At 35.8% G+C, this 6,322-nt stretch overlaps 2 non-coding genes across 2 annotated transcripts; both read right to left on the bottom strand.

Moving 5' to 3' along the window:
• Positions 1 to 2,613: 2,613 nt before the first annotated feature.
• LOC111996393 (small nucleolar RNA snoR136) lies at positions 2,614 to 2,756 on the bottom strand. Its single transcript, XR_002881235.1, has one exon. It is a non-coding gene; the product is annotated as a small nucleolar RNA snoR136 (small nucleolar RNA).
• Positions 2,757 to 2,847: 91 nt separating this feature from the next.
• LOC111996392 (small nucleolar RNA SNORD25) lies at positions 2,848 to 2,930 on the bottom strand. Its single transcript, XR_002881234.1, has one exon. It is a non-coding gene; the product is annotated as a small nucleolar RNA SNORD25 (small nucleolar RNA).
• Between the last annotated feature and the right edge of the window lie 3,392 nt (positions 2,931 to 6,322).

Below are 6,322 nucleotides of genomic sequence, written 5' to 3'. Positions count from 1 at the left end.
GGAGTCTCAATTTCTAAGGCATTTTATATTTTCCGTAAAATTAATTCACAAACCAAACATGAAAACTGATTTTCCGGAAAAAATGGATTTCATTTTCCGTAAAATGTTTACCTCAACCAAACATAAAAATTGATTTTCCGTAAAACAACAAGCATTTTCCGTAAAATATTTAACCGAACCAAACACCAGAATTTAATTTCCGTAAAACGATTTCCGAGACAGCCAAACAACCTTATTGCATTTTCCTTTTCCGGAAAATAGCATTTCCGGAAAATGGTTATTTTCCGGAAAACGATTTACGCGAACCAAACGCAGCCTTATTCTATTTTTATTGGAAAATATTTAATTAAAAAAAATAAAGTGTAAAAAATTTTATACTATATAAAATTTGTCATTTATTTTACTAGAAAAGAGTTTCCACTTCAGTTCCAATGTTTTATCAAATTCCAGAAGAAAAAAAAAAAAGAAGAGCCTGGATGTGTGTGTTATTATTATTATTTATTTTATAAATTTTATACAAGCAATGAAATAAATGTTTTATTTCTTCTTGAGAATGAAATAAGTGAGCGGTTTTAGTGTTTCACGCAGTATCCAAGTCTATGTTTTTTGTTTGTTTGTTTTTTTATTTTTTGGAAAAACGCTTTTCAGTGGTTTTATGTCACACCTGTAGGTCTTGTGCATTGTTTACAAGATTTACAAATCTCTTTTTTAATAACTTTTTCATTAAAAATAGATCCCACGATATTATTTACACATTTAAAAATTTTCAGCAAATAGACCCTAATGATTGAATAAGATAGTTGTTTGGAAATAGCGTATTTGTGAATTGGGGAGACAATCAATCACTTAAGCTCAAAACGTGTCTCAAATCCGACGTGCCACGTGGTGACAATGTTTTAGTCGTCCCGCCAGTGCACCAAAAATCAATCTCCCTCCCTCTTTCAGTCTTCCTCCACAAGTTTTTATTTTATATTATATGCTAAAGCAAAACAAAACCCCCTTTTTCCTCTTCTTCCATTTTACGCTTCAGATTCGTATTTAAACTCTCATTGCATACTCCTTCACTTCATTTCCTCAAAGAGAAATTCGTTTCACTCATGGAAAGCAATTCTCCGTCCAGTGCGTTTCTCGGTGTCCGTTTCGTTCTCTTCGGCTTCGATCCCGTCAATGAAAACAAGGTCTTTCTCTTTCTCTCTGAAAATGGAAATTTTTTATTATTTATTTATTTATAGATTATTTTTGACGGTGCTGTTATTTAATTGATAAAAATGTTGCAATTATGTTAGGTTCGGTGTAAACTTGTGTATGGCGGCGGANGAGGTTATGGCTATGATGGCAGATGGGTATAGTGAAGAAATGCTTGCAACTGCGTTTGACCATCTGTGTGAAAATGAGAAGGTAGCACGGGGATTTCTGGCCAAGAATGCTAGGCTGCGAAAGATGTGGCTGGATAGTTTTTTTTTTCTCACAACTTTGACTTGCCTGTTTCATGTAGACTGTGATGGTAGCTTTATGAATTCACTTTTGTTGTAGAACTAGTATTAACCTACCATTGTATTATATATATAGTACTTTGTATTATTGGGACAATACAGTTGCCGAAATTATGTATTTGTACCATTCAGATACCACGAGTAGGTATCATTTTTGTACACCATGGAGGTGTAATGACAATGGTGAACGATGAATGTGGCTATTTTTATATTAATATTATCGGCATATTTAAATGATTATTTTTGATGTTAAAGTGGATGATTATTTTTGTACTGTTACAGATATGTATACGCAATGCAGGTGTATGTTGAAGTGGATGATTAGTTTCTAATTATTAGAAGTTTGTCTAGATAATGCAGGAGTCAAAATTTGTAAGGCATTTTATATTTTCCATAAAATTAATTCACAAACCAAACATGAAAATTGATTTTCCGGAAAAAATGGATTTCATTTTCCGTAAAATGTTTACCTAAACCAAACATAAAAATTGATTTTCCGTAAAACAAAAAGCATTTTCCGTAAAATGTTTGACCGAACCAAACACCGGAATTGATTTTCTGTAAAACGATTTCCGAGACAGCCAAACAACCTCAATACATTTTCCTTTTCCGGAAAATAGCATTTTCAGAAAATATATATTTTCCGAAAAACGTTTTACGCGAACCAAATGCAGCCTAAGTCCAATTTTACCCATTCCGTTTCAAAAAATAAACGTCCAAATTACCCCTTAGGTGGGCCTGCTGGGCTTTTATTAAGCAGCCCAAGTAGAGCTTCTTCGTTTTAGCATTGGAATTGGACAATTGGCCTTTTTCAAAATCTACATGTCACACAACAGACCACAAACCATTCTGCATTCTGAACTCAAAATATAGTCCCACCGTCAAAATATATGGTTCTCGAATCAAACTTTTTTTTGCCATTGTTGTTTAGATCAAAACCTACTACGGATTCTCTCTAAATACCTTTCAAACACAGAAGTTTTAATACGGTACTAAATATAATAAGATGATAATTTTGTGTTGCAAAATTGGGTTTTCCCACTAATTAGCATTTATAAAAAGACGCGAAGTCGCGAACATAACACAATATTTGATTTAAATACAATATTATTAAAACAAAGAATGTAGTTCTCCAACGTCCAAATACAACATAAAGGTTGTACCGGATAGCGAGGAGAACGTATATCTGGGCTTCAATTAAACATAGCTGCACACACAATTTAGTGGAAGCCAAATTAAGCTATCCAAAGAATATGAAGCCCTTCCAAATTGACTAATAATAAGCACCCAAATGAAAAAGAATAAAAGCAAAACAAAGTTCAGGGAAAAAACAGGTAAATTGGGAGTACTAGAATGAAACTCAGTCCCTTAGATGTTCATAAAGTTTGCGATCATTACCGCAAATCATTACAGGTCTGTAGACTCATCACCGTAACTCATAATAGACTCCCATCTTAAAAATAATTGATAAAAACAAGATTGATTTTCGATAAAAAGTGGGGAAATATTAGGATTTGAAATAAATATTGAAAATATATAAGATATAGTTGCTTCAGTGTTCTCCCAAAGCAAAAGAAGATACGTTGAGAGATAAATTAAACAAAAACAACACGATCGATATCGCTTCAAGGGAACGAGTCATGTGGGAATGGGTATATCCACACTGACCAGATAATGAAGCCTTTTTACATCAGAACAAACATGTTTTAGAAAAAACAAAAACAGATGAAGAGAAATTGTGGGTTTTTGAGAACTATTTCTAGCGAGGCGGAGGAGTGGGCTATAAGCTCGGCTCTGTGAAAACCTTAAGGATCTCAACTTACGGGGCAAAGCCTCAATAAGAAAAACTCTTTATAATCCAAACCAGCATATGCTTAATGTTGAGAAAATATCAATAAAAGGGAGAAGAAAAAGAAATAACCATTTCTTAATACATTTTAACTTAATCATCTAAAAATAAAATTCAACATTCTTTTAAATAATAAAAATCATCTGAAGTGATTTTGCACTAAATTTTGCAACAATCTCCCTTTCAATTTACAAAATTAAAGTTAAAAAATATTTATATAAATAATTTACAGAGTTTAATCCTATTTGAGTTATAATGTTGATTCAATTGCAATTCGAATGGTTTCTTAAGTTGTAAAGATACGAGACTTTATCCGACATAAAAACTAATGTTTCCAATATTTCATTGCATTACTTATTTGATTCATTTTAGATGTTTCATCATTCCCATCCCATGTCTTGCAATAATATTGAGTCAATTTTTTTAATAAAAAAATTGTACATATATAGTAAAATACATTAACTTAGCTTGTAATTTGTATTCATCTCTTTTTCTTGTTTTTTAGGCTGTGTTTGGTTCCCATAAAATATTTTTCGGAAATACTATTTTCCGAAAAAGGAAAATATTTTCATGTGTTTAGTTCTATTCTGAAAATGCTATTTTCCTACAAATTTTTTACATTTTCTCAGTTATTTTCTTAGCATCCAAACAAATTTTATTACAGAAAATTTCAAAATCACAGCCAAATCCCAATCCACAGAACAAATCACAACCAAATCCCAATACCACACACTACCGAAACTCCAATTCAACCCACGACAGCAAACTCCAACAATCAAAAGCCACAACCACCAAAACAACACCACCACCACCACACCACCACAACAACAACAAAAATCAAAATCACACAGAAATCAAAATCACAGAGAGAGAGAGATCGGTTCGTGGGTTTTCGGTGAAGTCGAAGGCTCTGGGTTGCTGGCGAAGTCAAAGGCTCGTGGATTGAAGGCTTTGGGTCGAAGATCGGTGGGTCAAAGGCGAGATCGCGAGGTGGAGGCGAGATCGAGCGGCACGGTGTGATCGACACGGTGCTGCAATCGACGAGACTGATGCGATCTGGTGCGTGCGATCGTCAAACTGGAGCTTGAGGTTCGCCGACAACGTCGAAAGCGTGATTTGGGCTCCCTCTTCTTCCTCTCGCTCTCTCTCTCTCTCTCTCTCTCTCTCTCCAAAAATCATTTGAAGTGAAAATAAGAACGAAAATGAATTTCAGTGGTCAAAGCTTCTTTTTTACGGTTAAATGAAAATGATTTCCGGAAAATTTTATTTTCAAAATCAACCAAATAGCCTATTTTATGGAAAATGATTTCTTAAAACTATTTACACCCAAAACAAACGGACCCTTAATTTTCACATTTTTTCTTCATAAAAATTCAAATAGCCAATCTTAGCACTCCAAAAAAAAAAAGAAAAAAAAATATAGTGCTGTTTGCGTGGATGTGTGAAGAAAAAGTGAGAAGCAGCCAACACATCAATGCAGAAATGTTGCAAAAGTTGTAGTTTCAGTGTGCTTGTTGGAGTTTGTGTGCATATGGTTCCACTTTATCTTTAAGGAGCCAAAACACACTTTTTTATATTGAAAATTCAAACCGCGTGGCAAGCGCTCTTTGTAAAAAAGTCACTTTTCCAAATACAAAGGAGACACACAAGATCGTGTGGTGGGGAGTTGCAATTGCAAAAAGCCACAAGCTCGTTTGCAATATTATCGTTGGAAAGGTTTAACCAATTTCCCAAATTGCCCACTGCCGATTTTAACCTCTTTGTTTAAGGCTGTGTTTGTTTTGACTTCAAACTACTTCCGGAAAACAATTTCCATAAAATTTGGGTGTTTGGCTGCTTAGGAAAATTGGGTCAACGGAAAATAATTTCCCCTTTAACCGAAAATAACCCCTCCCTAGGCGGAAATGCATTTCACCTTTTATTTTCCCTTAAACCAATTTCCGGAAAAAGCTCTCTCAACTCTCCAAGCTCTCTCACACAGCAACTCTCTCTCACACAGCTCACACAGCAACTGTCCAGGCTCTCTCACACGCACTCAGCAGTACTCCGATTCGGTCCAGACCAAAAGCTCCAAGCTCCGATCCGCTCCAAGCTCCAAGCTCCAAGCTCAGCAGCAAGTCTCCGTTCCGGTCCAGACCTCCGCTCCAAGCTTCGATCCGCTCCAAGCTCCAAGCTCCAAGCTTAGCAGTAAGTCTCCGTTCCGGTCCAGACCTCCGCTCCAAGCTCCGATCCGCTCCAAGCTCCAAGCTCCGGTCCAGACCGACGACCTCCAAGCGCGAACCTCCAAGCTTCGATCCCCACACCGACGAGCTCCAACCTCCAAGCTCCGATCCACACACCGAGCTCCACCATCTCCCTCACGCAGCCGATCCTCTCCACGCACAGTGAGTTTTCCTTTTCCCTTTCTCAGTCCGATCCGAAAATTTCTTAGTCCGATCCACCCTCATTTCTCAGTCCAATCCACCCTCTCATCACTTCATTTCTCAACCCGATCCACACACCAAAAATACAAAAACTGAAAGGGCCGACCCACCCTCAAACCCATAAACAATCCAACTAAAAATCATCAGTCCCTCGTAAACAACCCAACCTTTATTATTATTATTATTATTATTATTATTATTATTATTATATTTTTTTTTTAGGTTTTGGCTGAAATTTCCTCAGTTTTATTTGGTTGATAATGAGTATTGGGTGTAGCTGATGTTGAGTGGGTTGCATAAATTTGATGTGGATACTGTTGGTTTGGGTATAAATTTGATGTAAAAATAGTTGCTGTGGTGGGAGTTGGTTATTGGGCACAAATTTGATGTGGCTATTGTTGTTCTGTGAGTTGTGAAATTTGTTGCGGCTATTGTTGTTCTGTGTTTTTTCTTTTTTTGGGAAACCCTTGTTCAGTGTTTTCTATAATAACAATGCAATGTGATTTGTTCATAGGTGTAAATATTGACTGTGATGGTATTATATTGTGTACGTTGTT

The sequence above is a fragment of the Quercus suber genome, unplaced genomic scaffold (genome assembly GCF_002906115.3).
Source record: "Quercus suber isolate HL8 unplaced genomic scaffold, Cork oak 2.0 scaffold_565, whole genome shotgun sequence".
In the NCBI taxonomy this organism is placed as follows: Eukaryota; Viridiplantae; Streptophyta; class Magnoliopsida; order Fagales; family Fagaceae; genus Quercus; species Quercus suber.
Note: the sequence above shows the minus strand (reverse complement) of the source record. Positions and strands in the feature narration are given on the sequence as shown.